At 36.5% G+C, this 15,136-nt stretch overlaps 1 non-coding gene across 1 annotated transcript; it reads left to right on the top strand.

Moving 5' to 3' along the window:
* Positions 1 to 1,599: 1,599 nt before the first annotated feature.
* Positions 1,600 to 1,705, top strand: LOC138828975 (U6 spliceosomal RNA). The gene has a single exon (XR_011372443.1). It is a non-coding gene; the product is annotated as a U6 spliceosomal RNA (small nuclear RNA).
* The last annotated feature ends 13,431 nt before the right edge of the window (positions 1,706 to 15,136 follow it).

Here is a 15,136-nt window from a genome sequence, read left to right as displayed (position 1 = left end):
CTTAAAGTGCATAACAAATAAACGAGAAGTGTATGAGAATATTCATACTGCTATATTCAGACTCTACCTGTACTTTTGAAGGTATTTGATGTATGATAACTCATCAACATAAAATATAAAGTTATTTTGATAAAAAATAAAAATAACTCAGAAGAAATTATAAATGCAAAAACAGTCTTCACAGAAGCAAACTTTCAGAAATATTTCTTGACTTTGAAAAGGATAAATTGGCTGCAGTTAGTATAAACTTAGAAGTATTACAATTCACAAAAATATAAAAATGTGTTCACATATTTCGTTATATAACCCAAAGCAGAAAGCAAATATTGTTCAGATGATTTTTAAATCAGTTTCTGAGGTGCTGGGACGGTGGTTCAGTGGTAGAGTGCTTGCCTTGCATGCATGTGGTCCTGGATTTCATTCCTCAGCACGACATAAGCATAAAAAGATGAAAGTGGTGCTGTGGCTCAAGTGGTAGCGCTAGCCTTGAGCTGAAGAGCTGAAGGACAGTATGCAAGACCCAGAGTTCAAGCCCCACAACCAACAAAAACAAAGCAAAAGCACAAAACAAAACACAGGTTCTCAATTTTGTGGCCTCAACTCTGTAATACCACTACCTCAGCCTAGGGTTAAGATTTTAGGTGTAGACATTTATCAACACTCCTGATTCAGACTCTACTTGATAAAATTTTTAATCAATATTTTGTTTTTAGTTTTGCTCTTTGTAAATTCACATGCACCTATGAAAAATGGTGTGGCCATCCCAATAACATTTTCAAAGTACCTCTTAATCACGACTCACAAAAAGTTGTATTATATGACAACAAGGAAAAATTCTATAAATAAAGAAAACAATAATTAAATATTAATGATGACTAAAATAAAAAACAAAACAATTACCAGGGTTTTCAGTATTTGAAGTGTACACAGTAGATTTTACTATTTTCTCATATTCCTGTACATTTAAAATTGGATAAAGCTATCAGTAGCCTTTAAATTTACCCACTAAGATTACTATTTATAGTTCATCTCATCATTTGTATGTGGCTTATATCATTATTTGTTCATCACTAACGTATAATGTAAGGGAGCCCTAAAGATTTAACAGAAACTCTGTAATTAAAATCTTAACTCTTCACTCTGCTTCTTTACACAGTCATTGCACCTTCTCATTAGTAAAGTTTCTATAAACTCTGAAATGTACATACTTACTAGTACATGCTACCAGAAATATTATATACTTTATTGAAAAATTTTAAGACCTGCCAAACAGTCTTAATTTTGTCATATAAAAGCAAATCCCAAAATTAAACATACTTAAAATATTAAAACTTTTAACAAACTTTAACATTTGCTGCAATGAACATTATGACAGGTGCCTTGTGTAGAATAATTGACTTCCTCCTCCTACACATCTCGTGAACAACAAATATCTGGAATTATTTGGTTTTTGGCATGTCAACCTTGACTTTATTCTTAAATGTGTGCTTTACGTAAGAAATACATGGTTCTAAAATTTCACAATTCTTTTGAACTTACTTTTTGTTGAATTGTCTAGTTTAAGAAAATTAATTACTCTTAATATATAAAAAATGTTCTGTGCTCAATTTGGCTGCACATACACTAAAATTGCAACATACTGAGAAGATCAGCATGGTCCCTGCCCAAGGATGACACGCAAATTAGTGAATCATTCCATATTTTTACAACAACAGATGCTGGAAGGGATCCTACTGCATTCTTGGTGGGAGTGTAAACTTGTTCATCCACTTTGGAAAGCAGTTTGGAGGTTCCTCAAAAGACTCCACATAGAGCTCCCCTATTACACTGCAATCCCACTTTTGGGCATTCTCCCAAATGATCATAAACAAGTCCATACTAAAACTACCACCACAACAATGTTTATTGTAGCATAATTTGCCATAGGTAAGATATGGAACCAACCCCGATGCCCCTCAGTAAAAGAATGGATCAAGAAAACGTTGTGAGTGTGTGTGTGTGTGTGTGTGTGTGTGTGTGTGTGTGTGTGTGTGTGTGTGTGTGTGTGTGTGAATGTACACTTACACAACCACTTTGGAAAGCAGTCTGGTGAGTCCTCAGAAAGCTAAATATTGACCTTCCTTATGGCCCACTCATACCACTTCTAGGTATCTATCCTGAACAACAGGTAGCAATATTCAAAGAAACAAGCACCTCCTTGTTTATTGCAGCACTGTTCACAATAGCCAGGATATGAAAACAACCCATATGTCCCACCAGAGATGAATGGATTCAAAAACTGTGGTAACTATACACAATGGAATATATTCCTACCATTAGAAAGGACAAAATAATGGCATTAGCAGGGAAATCAATCAGACAGGGAATCATGTTGAGCAAGGTAAGCCAAAAGCAAAGAGACAAACAGCACATTTTCTCGGTGATAAGTGGATGTTAAATGCAAAATGTAAGGTGATACGACAAAATTAACAACACTTAAGAAACCAAGGACTTCCACTCATCTGGTTGAATCACTACTAAATAACCCCATTCTGCTGATCATATGTGTACACTGAAGGAAAACCAGGAGGACGACAAAGAACTAGAGGGAATCAGGGAAAAACATACCACAGTGGGATCCATCAGCTGCACTGGACATTGACCAAAATGAACTAAGCAAATCAATGTCATTGAAGGGAAGGAGGGAACAAATGGGAAAGAGGGAATTGCTGAAGCTATGGGAAAAAAAGAAATATACATATTTCAAAACAAAAAAGTATACATATGGAAGAAATAACTCTATTGCAAAGCTCATAGAACTCATAAATGTTGTAGACTATGATAGATAATTTGCTCCATCAAAGTTAGAATATGTTTGTGACTTTAACTAAGCATCACTATCCCACAATATTGTTAAATTTGGGAAATTATGTAACCACTTAATCACAATAAAAATATTTGAAAAAATGATGAAGGTGCAAAACTAAGTTGCTCTAAAAAACAAAAAAGTTAAATGCTCTGTGTGTATATGTGTGTACACACACATATACTATATATATATGTATATATATATATACATATATATATATATATATATATATATATATAAAAATTATATGCCTCCATCAGAAAGAATGTCATCGCCCAATTTGTTAGGAAATGGAAAGACTTGGAAAAAATTATATTAACTGATGTAAGCCAAGTCCAAAAAAACATAGGTCCCATGGTATCCCTTATTTGCAATAACTAGTATATGTCTGGGATAAGCAGAAAAGTTGAAAAGCTATGTGTATATGAATAGATAAGTTGATGTTAAGCTAAATGATCCCCAAGATTGAGACACAAGACGTTTTTTCTTTCTTGCTGTTGTTTCTCATATATTTATAATGTATGACGTGATTTTTTTTTGTTTTCATACGTTTCTCCCCAACAGTATAAACCCCGTTTTCACTTTATTTGACGTTGGTGCACCTGCATCTTGTATATACACTTCTCTGATTTAGGGAGGGAAAGGAGAAAACAGCATGCTTAAATAGGAATACAGTTTGACCCATTGTATAACAATAGATGCACAAGATATTATTTTGAAAAATGAACTTTACAATTTAGGCTGGGGACATTGGGTGGGGCTTGGGGGCGTGAGGAGTGTACTTGTGGAGGTGGAAGGGAAGGAATTGTGGAGGAAAAACAAAGGAGGAGTTAGCAATGCTTGATAGGAATTGTACTTATTACTTTGCTCATGTAACTGTAACCTCTCTGTTCAGTATTTTTACAACAAAAATGTATAAAAATGTTTTGAGATGGAAGAAATTATTTTGCCTCTTATACCCATATATATCATTAACAAAGAAATCAATGCAAAACACTGATATGAAGATATTTTGGAAAAGTGAGTGTGTGTGCATTCCTGCGTGTTGGCATGCTCAGAGTTTGAAATCAGGGCTTCAAGGTCTCGCTACGTCTTTCTCTCTCGATTGGTGAGCTACTATATGAACTACATCTCCATTCCTGGCCCTTTGCTAGTTCATTAAAATTTCTGAAAAATAATCTCATGAATTTAGTTTGCCGTGATTGGCTTCCAAATGTTATCCCCAGATCTCAGGCTCCTGAGTAGGTATCCCGAGTAGTTAGGATTACAGGTGTGACAAACCACAAGGCTGTCAGAATAATTTTAAACGTAGAAGAAAGTTTACTTCACAGAGGCCTGTATTATCATCTCCTAGTTTTAAAGCGTTTTGGATTGGTTATATGTGAATTTTTTCATTCTTTAATTCTGAAAATACAGTAAGTGATGATATTTAAAATATTTAGTACTTTTTAAAAACGATACTGGAACTATGGGACAGAAGAAATTTGCCTCTCTTTGGACCATAATTTATAAGCTCAGCTCTGTGTATGATAACCCAGTGTCACCAACGCAGTCTGTGTTGAAGGCAAATTGTAACGGAAAACAATCAACATGGGCAATAATTGCTATGGTATTATTTCTTGGACAATATGAATATTGAATTGAGACTATCAGAGAATAGAGAGAATTTAAAGCATTTGTGTATTGCTGAAAGACTTTTGGAAATTTTGACTCAATTTCTTCCTCACTGTGTGTCTTGGGTCATGCACTTAGTGCCTTTAATTACAATTTTTCCCAACACTAAAATGGTAATAACATTAGCATTATAGCAAATGTTATCTTAAGTATAAGAGTCCTTAGAATGATGAACTCTTTTCTCATTCTTGTAGAGGCATTATAAGCTGAGGGGAACTGTATGTGAACTAAATGCCCCAGAAGTTCCACTTTGCTTTACTTTAAAAAAATTCTGTCTTAATGTTTGAGGATGTGTGTGTGTGTGTGTGTGTGTGTGTGTGTGTGTGTGTGTGTGTGTGTGTGTGTGTGTGTGTGTGTGTGTTGTGTCTATGTGTGTGTATGTGTGTGTGTGTTTACAAAGATCAGAACATAACATTTTTCTTCATTTCAAATACATCTTTCAGGTCATTGTAAGTTGTGGCTAATGGGAGCAGTCTCTTGTTATTTTAAGGATGAAACAGAAAAAGATATGTGTACATGTACCACAGTTGCTTTATTAGTGTAGTTGAACACTGAACTTCGATTTATATCTTGGCTGTTGTTGTGAATAATGTGAATAACAATGAACTACAGATATATTTACGAGTTACCCAGAGAGAAATAACATGATTGGTGGGTCAGATGATACTTCAACTATGATTTCTTTAGAAAACTGCATACTACTTTCTACAAGGAGAATAATAACCTGTATTTTGACCAAGAGTGTAGAAAATTTCATTTTCTTTACAGTATCACCAACATTATTACCTTTTATTCAAAAGGGAATAAAGGGCAAGTTTTTACTATCTTCAGTACACCAGACAGGCTTAAGACTGAAATCCAACCTCCTAAATGCTTGGAATTACAAAACTTTACCACCACACCTGGTTCCTTTGATTTTTCTTTTTTGATAAGAGTTATAATAGTTATAAAGTAGTATCATAGTAATTTTGAATTACATTTCTCTAATGAATTCTGCTCACAAATCATTAAGCCAGCACAGAAGTTTTATTAAACACTACTGTGTAAACCCACTGGTCTTATAGAGGGGTTTATGGAAAACATGTCTATTCGAACTTTTGTCCATTTTAATCAAGTTTCTTGTTAATCTCATCTTTAATCTCTCTATACAAAAATAATTAATTCAAGGTAGTAAAAAGGAAAGAATTAAGCAACAGCTAACACTTTTCAATTTTCAATAATATGATATTGCTTAAATCATTTTCTGTTAATGCTTGAGACTATATAACAATTTAGATTCTGTTTTTTAAATGTAATTGTTACTAAGGTGTGTAGATTATGTTTACCATAACACAATTCATGTAATGTGAACATTTGCCATGTAGACAATGCCATCCTTTCCTGAGCTTTCTCCCAGTTTTTGTTTTGTTGTTGTTGTTTGTTTTTGTTTTTGTGCCTAACCATCAGCTTCAACTCAGGATTGGTTGCTGCACCTGAGTTTTTGTAATTAAGGCTACTCTACCTCTGGAGTCCCAGCTCCCCTTATGGCTTTTTGGTTGTTAATTGGAGAGAAGAGTCACAGATTTTCTCACTCCTGCTGTCTTTGCACTGTGATCATCAGCCTCCTAAGTAGCTAGGATTATAGGCCTGAGCCCCCTGTGTCCAGCTACTAACATGTTGGTTTCATGCTTCCCTGGTTGTGTTACAATTTTCCTCGACTTTTGGCACTAATACTACATATTGCCTGGCTCAAATCTGAATTGGTGTAACATGCTTGTATTTTGAGGAAGGCCGGAATAGGAAACTATAGGCCATATGGACATATAAGCTAAACAAATCATTTGTAACATGGCATAAAGACAAGTAAATTTATCGCCAGTTGACTGTGTCCTGTCTTTACTGTTAATTTTGCATGGCCTGTGAATTATGTTAGACACATCCAAATAGCCATTGGCAGAAATAAGGTTTCTCATCCTGTTCTAAAAACAAAACAAAAAGCCACCAAAAAATATTATGTATGAGTCCAGCAATTTCCTCGAATTAGAGACCAATCTGCCCTAGTTTAAGAAAAAATGTTCCTTTATTCAACTGCTGCTACTTTTCCTAACTACAAATATAATGAAATCTGTAGTAGTCTGTAGAATTGTATACCACAGCTGTCATTTTAATTTACAAGAAAGTTAGACTTTAAAATGTTTATTTTTTTTTGACAGTTGTGGGGCGTGGACTCAAGGCCTGGGCACTGTCCCTGAGACTCTGTGCTCAAGTTATTTAGAATTCTACCAATTGGGCCACAGAGTCACTTCTGTTTTTTTGAGTTGTTAATTGGAGATAAAAGTCTTATGGGGACTTTTCTTCCTGGGCTGGCTTTGAATTGTGATCCTCAGAAATCAGCCTCATGACTAGCTGTGATTACAGGCATGAGAGACTGGCACCTGCCTTCAAATAGTCATTTTTAAAATGAACTGCTTGGTGCTTCTGGCTCACATATATAATCCTAGCTATAGTTAGGATTATAGTTATGAGAAACAAACACTAGGTAAGTGTTGTTCATGATGGTTTGTATTGCCATGTTTTAATATTTTTGTTTCTTATACTACAATGCGTTATTTTTATTTTCACCTAGGTGGGGGTGATAAGTGCTAGCCAGTGTTAAACTTTCTTTGGTTGAGATGGAGCCATGTGGATGATTTTTCCTAGAATGGCATGGAATTGAAATCCTCCTGCTCTCAGCTCCACCTGGGCCTGGGATAATAGAAGTATTCCATCACGCATAGCCAGGGGTTGGGGAGCATTGCAGGTAACTCTACACTGGTCTGGAACTGATGTCCTAAATACCTAGCTTTACAGGCAAAACCATGTTCCATTCCATTTCACTTTGAATAGCTTATGTATATATTTAGAGAGTACAATGATATTATGTATATATTTAGAGAGTACAATGATAACACACTACATGTTAAATATCTAAAGTAGTCAATATAATTAGCAGGTTTATCTCCTAAAACATTCAAGCTAATGTATTTTGATAACCTCCTGACTGTGCTAGCTATTTTGGAATATTCCATAAACACGAATATACTGACAATGTGCAGAATATTGGAAGTTGATAGGGATAGAGACAAGTTAGACTATGTGTAGTACATATATATTTATCTATTGCTCCTCTGAAGAATATTATCATATATTCACCATGACAATACACCATATATTCACCATGACAATAATTTTCCTGCAGTGTAGAATTTCCCATTTCATAATCTGCCATCTTTATCTCTTTACATCTTTTTACATTATAAATATGCATGTTTTCCTGTTTATTATAATGATTTGGAATTAAAAATTTGTACAGTCTACTGAAATTATCTCATTTTGTTTGGATTTGTGATGCTAAATCATTAATACCATGGTTTCATGAAATTTATGCTAACAGACTATATCATTAAATTATATTCTAAGTACATCTTATTATTATATTTTTATATAGGGTTCTACTGTTGCTATTTTATGATATAGAATGTTGTGAAGCTAGACTAAAACTTCCAACCCCACTGCCTCCAGGAACACTGTTTTATCACCAGGTTATGGATGCTGATAAGTATAACTCTAACTAATCAGGAGTTTGAGACCTGAGATTTAGTTCAGACAGCCTGAACATGAAATTTTATGAGTCTCTCCTCTCCAGTTCACTACAGAAATCTTGCAGTGGAACTGTGGCACAATTGGTAGATGACTACAGTCACCAGAAAGATACTCAGGCTTGTCATATAGCCCCTGAATTCAAGACCTAAAACATAGATATGCACAACATACCCTCACACACATACACACACACACCAACACACATGTACACACACAGATTCGCTGGCAATGTTGTATCTTAAATTCTTATCCAGAGATTGGGCAACAGCCCAATCATTTGTGAAGGTTTTTTACTGATTATTTTGAAGGAGGAGGATAGTTCACGGGACAAAGATGACAAGACTTTAGTGAGGAATTCTTTATAAACGACTAGCTTATAAAAAAACAGGAATACATTTTTTATATTTAAACCTTACATAACTTCAACTATAGTGTTTTTCTATAATAATCATTGATTTAGCAGAAGACAATGCAGCACCTCTTCCCTCCCCCCTTCCCCTTTGTCATAAAATATGACAAAAGTATCAAAAATACTCTCTTATCTTGCAAGAATGTACATCTATAAAAATGTCTGACAATATGAGTATGGTTTATTTTTCAATACTTTTATAATTTTCCCACCTCTAAGTACTTACCTTTTTTACAGATGACAACACACTGGGGCTTCAAGGGTAAACAAGATTAGGAAACAAACAACTAACAAAGTCCTAGGATGTTGATGTCAAAAATAGATGCAAGAAGTACATGGCAGGCTGAGAGGGCTTGAGAGGCAAAATGATTTCTGCAGGATTAGAGGAATAGTGACAAGGCATGGATCTGACCTAGGAAGTGTTCCTTGAGGTTGAGAGCATGCTGATTCCCAGGCCTACCTGAGGATGTTGGGATTTGACAATGTTCACATGTGTATAGAGTGATATGGGAGGGGAGATTTCAATCTCCAGTATGTCTTTGGGATGGTCTTATATGAACAAGCAGCTTAGATCGTTGGGCTCTGAGAGATGTCACTCTCTATCTCACAATGGAATAGAATATGGAACTCTGAGAGCCAGGCAACTGTAACTGACAGCTCATGCCAGCTCAAGTGGCCTGTAGCTCAGGAACAAGAAAGATGTTCCTGTGTTGTTTTCAAAGTTCAAGAGACTCAGGTCTTAGGCATGAGAGGTGTGAGTGCCTCACTCAATGCTGCAGACATTGGATCAGTGCCAAAACACGAATCCATATTCTCAGGCCTTTTTTTTTTTTTTCTTTTTTTTTTCTTTTTTTTTATTTTATTATTATTTTTTAATTGTATTTTATTTTATTTGAGAACATACTGTACAGAGGGGCTACAATTACATGGGCAGGATAATGCATACATTTCTTACCAAGCATTGCAGCCTCCTCCTTTGTTTACCCTTCACTTCCCTTCCCCGCCTCCCCCCTCCCCCCACCCAATTTTACCCCCCTCCCCCCACCCAATTATACCCCCCTCCCCCCCACACCGACATTGTAAAGCTGGTTTTGACATGACATTTTGTACTTCTCAGGTCCACCTGAATCCTTAAACGACTTGTTTGTCCCCATCTCCTCCACATGTTATACTGACATCAAATATAGTGAAAGCGGGGGTTACACTGTGGGGGAGGGACATACAAAGCAACAAAGAAATAATCTTATAAATGCATTAGAAACACATGCATGAAAGAAATGAAAACATTAAAATACATATTTAAGGGTTCATTTTCCTAAAATCACATTATCTGACCTTTTCCGCTTGACTCATACCTATCAGGCCTTTTTTATAAGAAGAAACCAAGGAAATCACAAGGCAACTTAGGCCAGGTATAACTATGACAGCTCACAGTACAACCTTCTTCTTGTGTGCTTTTATATGTGTATACTGAGAAAAAATTTATTGTGTACATTTCAATCCACTCTATTACTCATTTTGAAGTATACTCCCAATTCCATGTTTCAAAAATCCATTCTTTTTACCACCTCAGTGTGACAGTGAGTCAGCCCAAACCCCGAATATGCCTTATAATATAGGGAGCTTGGACTCAGTTTTGTTGGAAATGCTGGTAATGGACCTGGTCCCTGCCTACCAGAAAGGTAATATTTTCTATGTTGGAAACATCCTTCACCACTATAGAGTAGGAGACAATGGAACAGTTGCTGGATATTGTTTAAAAAGTGAGTGTTCTTCTTTCAAACAGGGCTGATGAGACACCCTGGCAGATTATTGGAATATTTTGTACCTCTCTGAGACTGTTTCACTGGGGTCTGATCACAAGAGCTTGTCTTGAGATAAAGAAGTTCACTCCCCGGCTAACTCCTTAGGAGTGGTCTGCCAGAACATTTCATTTGCCTCAGAAACTAGTGGAGCCTTAGCAGTTTGCTTGCTGAGAGACTAGGATTAAAGGAATGAGTTTGTGGCACCCAACGTCCACCCACCCCTAGGAAATCACTATCTTGGAGGCTTTTGAAGGAATATAGACAGAAGAAAGAATGCAACTTGAGCTTGAATTCAGGGCCTGAGTGCTGTCCTGTTCGTAGCACTCTGTCATTTGAGCCCCACGTCCAGGTCTGGCCTTTGGCCGGTTAATTGAAGTATCTTATAATTTTACAAATTAGACTGTTTCAAATTGTGATCCTCAGATCTCACCCTCCTGGTTAGTAGGATTAGAGGCATGAGCCATTGTGCATTTATTTGGACAGACGCATATAATCATCCTCACAGAATTTCTTTGAAATTGTGTAGACATATCTCCAGTTTTTGTCTGCCATGTTTACATTACTCTATGGGATTTAACCAGTGCCATGTGTGTCCTGTTAGTTCAGAAAAAGGAGAAGCAGAGTTGTTCTCCTTCTCTCCTCCCATTGGTACAGATTCTTCTACCCTAACTGGGAAGAAGATGAACAAGATGAAGAAGAAAGTGGACGTTGGGACAAAGAGAAGTTCTGTCCTTGAAAAATTGGTATGTTTGAGCTTTTTGATTCAAAGTCAACATTCTTCTTTGCACACCAGTTGTGATTTTCACCAGGGGGTTGAGGCTTAGCACTTCAGTGGATAGTAGATTACACATTGTGAATGCGGTTGTTGTTTTGGACTCTCATGGATGACAAGGAAGTCTGTGTATAACAAGTCAGATTCAGTGGGGAAACAAATTTCTCCTCTAGCACAGGGAGAATTTTAGAGAATTGTATTTGAGAAATTGTAAGGAGCATCCTGCTTGCAGGAGTCTCTTCCCACCTCCCAACATGCATGTCCCGCCAGAAAAACGCTATAGGCTCAGGATGTGGAGGGCGGGCTCTCATTTTCCTAGTCTGCCCAAAGCATGGTTTGTTCCACCTTTCCTATGAGAAATATATTGAGTGAAAATACATTTTATTTAAAAGATAAGGAAGCTTCAGAAATATCATTTTGTGATCTTCAAAAATGACTATTTCATCTAACTCATAATAAATTTAATTTTTCATAATTTTATGACATTTCTATTCAAGCAAGAATTTTAGAGTATTGTATTTGAGAAATTGTGAGGAGCATCCTGCTTGGAGGAGTCTCTTCCCACCTCCCAACATGCATATCTCGCCAGAAAAATGCTATAGGCTCAGGATGTGGAGGGCAGGCTCTCATTTTCCTCATCTGCCCACAGCATGGTTTGTTCCATCTTTCTATGTGGATGGACTTCTACCATGATGATTTCTATGAGCACAAGTACCATGACACCATGAAAGAACTTACACAGTATGTCAAGCTCAACATGCCCTCTTCAGACTTGCTCTTCTGCTCACATATTCTTCTGAAGCAGCTGAAGGAATGCATGATACTTGAGACCAAGAAAAAGAAGTCCTTGTTTAGATGCCTCAGAGCTGGTGAATACAGATGCAACCTGGGTCTCTAGGTCTGTGCATCATTGGCCAAGAGCCCTTAGTATGCCCTAGCTTGGCAAAATGTACTTTTATTGATATTCTTTGCCAGGTAGTATCTGTTCTCCTTTTGAAAGAACTTGGAAGCAATCACTCATTAGAAACACTCTACCTTCTCATCAGTTTTCAGTCCAAACTCAAGTTCTATACCTTCCCCCATTAGATCCTCATGAAAGTTTAGTCATACCTTAACTTCTATAGTTCTAAGTCTCCTGAAACTACTTCCATGCTCAGGTTTGCATCACCGTAGAACAACTCCTGCAGAACTCCAGATAAAGAACCCATCAGTGATGTCATCTATGGTGACTGATAGAGATCGGAAGCTATCACTAATTTCCAGAAAGCATGTGAGCATAGAGGGCTTTTTTTTTTAATTTGTAGGAACGCCTAAGCAAGTTTTGATTCTTGTGGATATCTCACTGGTTCTGAACACCACATGTGATTCAGGTGCACCTGCACATACAACCAAGGAAGAAGATCATCCAGAATGTATCCCATTGATATTCACAATCCACCTAGATCAGCACCAAACCAGTCAAAAAGACTCGTCTTGGTGTGCTGGGTAAATGTGTGCTAAAGGAAAATGACCCCTGTCTATGTTCAGGAAAACCAATAAGAAAGGTCCAAAATCTAGATTCAGTTGAGGAAAGAGAATCTTTCCTTACAGAATACCCAGACCAATCTGTCCTTCTGCAGGGGATCCAATTTCCAATTAAGAAATTAGAATCTGTCCCTCCCTAGACTCAGCAAGAAAATCCTGTCTTTAATGAGGAAGTAAATCCCTTTGAGGACTCTGAGGCAGAATTTCTGCCTGAAGGCAACTTAGGGGCCAATCTAGATTTAGAGATTCCATTCCCCCTTCCTGGAAAAATCTTTATTTTTCTTTTTGTTCTGATTGTTGTAAAGTGTTAAATCTATTTATTTTTCTAACTTTATTAAAATATCAATGTTTTTGATATATTGTAGATTTATTAATCCTAAATATGTTTCTTTTTAAGCCTACAATCTGAAGCATAGTGCATATGTGTGCTGCTGGGGGGAAAACACAGAGTGACAGGGGGCTGAACAAGAGAGCCTACTGTGTATAAATGGAACTGATAAATGCACAGTGAGCGGAAAAGAAGCCAGGCTATGCCTGGCTGTGGTGATAAGGGGGATAGAAAAGGTTTGGGCAGCAGAAAAAATGTCCTAGAAAGCTATTCTCTCAATTGAGACAAATGACACAATACTTATAGTGGTATGTGGGACACTCTTCTAACAGTGAGTTCAAATCTGTATAAATTTTCTTTGTGCTTTGGGTAAATATGGCAGAAAAATTTGGCTCCAATAATACAAAAATCTACTTATGGTTGATCTTTGACAAAATATATAGGAAATATGTATACTGGAAAGTAAAAACCATCATCAATAGAAGAAAGAAGGCTTACATAGATGAACAAACACAAAATCAGGAAGGAAAATAACACAACTAAATCAGTTGTAAGTAAATACATGTTATATTCTTGATGTTATATATAGTATATTGTATAATATATAAAATTGAATATGATTTTTCAAACTACAAAGACATTTAAATTTTTAGTCTTGAGTAATTATTTCACAAAATATTAGTGTAAAATATTTTTGGGGAAATACAGCTATAATTTGATTATAATTATATGATTATATTAATATATATTCATGTGTTTCTAGATCTAACACTGATTATAAATATATGAATAAACATATACATGTATTTGTATATATCTGTCTATGAAGAGAATATAATAAAACTGACTACGCTATGTATAAAAATGCAGCTATGAGTTGAGTCCATGAGACTCAGGCCTGTAATCCTAGTGATGTGGGAAGCTGGGTTCTGAGGTTTAGTCGCTCTTACCCCCAAGGCCTTAGATTTTCAGAGGAGGCCTGGGCCCTTCAGTGTAGCAAAGAGACACATATACAGTGGGACCACACTCCCCAAACCCAGAGGAAAGTCAGTAGAAATCAGGACAAGCCTCTTAAGACACTCTACTCAGTTTCTGTACCAAGACATCTGTAGAACATCAGATAGAAAGTAGGCATTCCCTCCAAAAGGATCTAAAAAGAACCTTCTGAACTATAATCTCTGACTATACTGAGTTAAACCTTATTTCCCTTCCCAAGCTGTAAACACAAAGAAATATGGCAAGGGATCAAGAGAGATGGACAAAGACTTACAAATACAGAAAATTATATACCCTGTTTCAGTAATTCAATGACAAATCACCAAAGCATGTCTTGAATTTTTTTAAAGGAAATGGAAACATATTCTGAGTGTATCAGGAACTGGGTGACAGTTTGGTTGTTGAATTGTTGAATGCACTCCTGGGCAAAGGAGACACGTATATGGAAGAAATTATGTGGGGGTGAATGTCCTCATACAGCTTCACAAAATAATGGCTATAACTTCTATCATGTCACAGCCACCTTTGCCATACAACAAATAGTTGTTAGGCACTGGTTTTGCCCTGAAGTGGGCTCAACAATACCAACAGGCACAAATAATGAGAGGGAATGACTTACTAGCCACCAGACTTCAGCTTGAAGAGCTGTCCTGACCAGAAGCTAGGATAAATTGAACTGGAGAAGGCTGATCTCCATGTAAGACTCCTGAACACTAAGGATTAGGCACTATTATAGGTATTGGAGAAACAGAAGTGAATATGACTCTCTCCTCACCGATTTCATGCTGAAACGAAAACCAGAAATCATAATGGTAATTCCTATATATCAGAGACATGACATGGGTGATTTTGTAGCAACAACTTCACAGTGAGGATGGGAGGAGACAACCCTGAACAAGAGATAGTTGATATGAGAGCCATCATCCAGGCAATTATCTAGGAGAAGGTACTCCAGGCAGTAAGAACAGCAAGTACATTCCCCATTGATGGGAATGGACCTGACTTGCTTCAGAAAAGGAAAACAGCACTGACATGCTTGCTTGTGAAGTAAGAATGGGAATGTACAATGAAGAAAAAAGAGGTCAGAAATGAAGATAGGAATAAATTAGATAGATATGGGATACTGTGGATTAAAAGAAGAAAAGTTTCTGATTTTAGT

The sequence above is a fragment of the Dipodomys merriami genome, unplaced genomic scaffold (genome assembly GCF_024711535.1).
Source record: "Dipodomys merriami isolate MVZ:Mamm:240054 unplaced genomic scaffold, mDipMer1.0.p SCAF_169, whole genome shotgun sequence".
Taxonomy (NCBI): Eukaryota; Metazoa; Chordata; class Mammalia; order Rodentia; family Heteromyidae; genus Dipodomys; species Dipodomys merriami.
The sequence above is the reverse complement of the archived record's forward strand: the minus strand, read 5'-3'. Positions and strand labels throughout refer to the sequence as shown.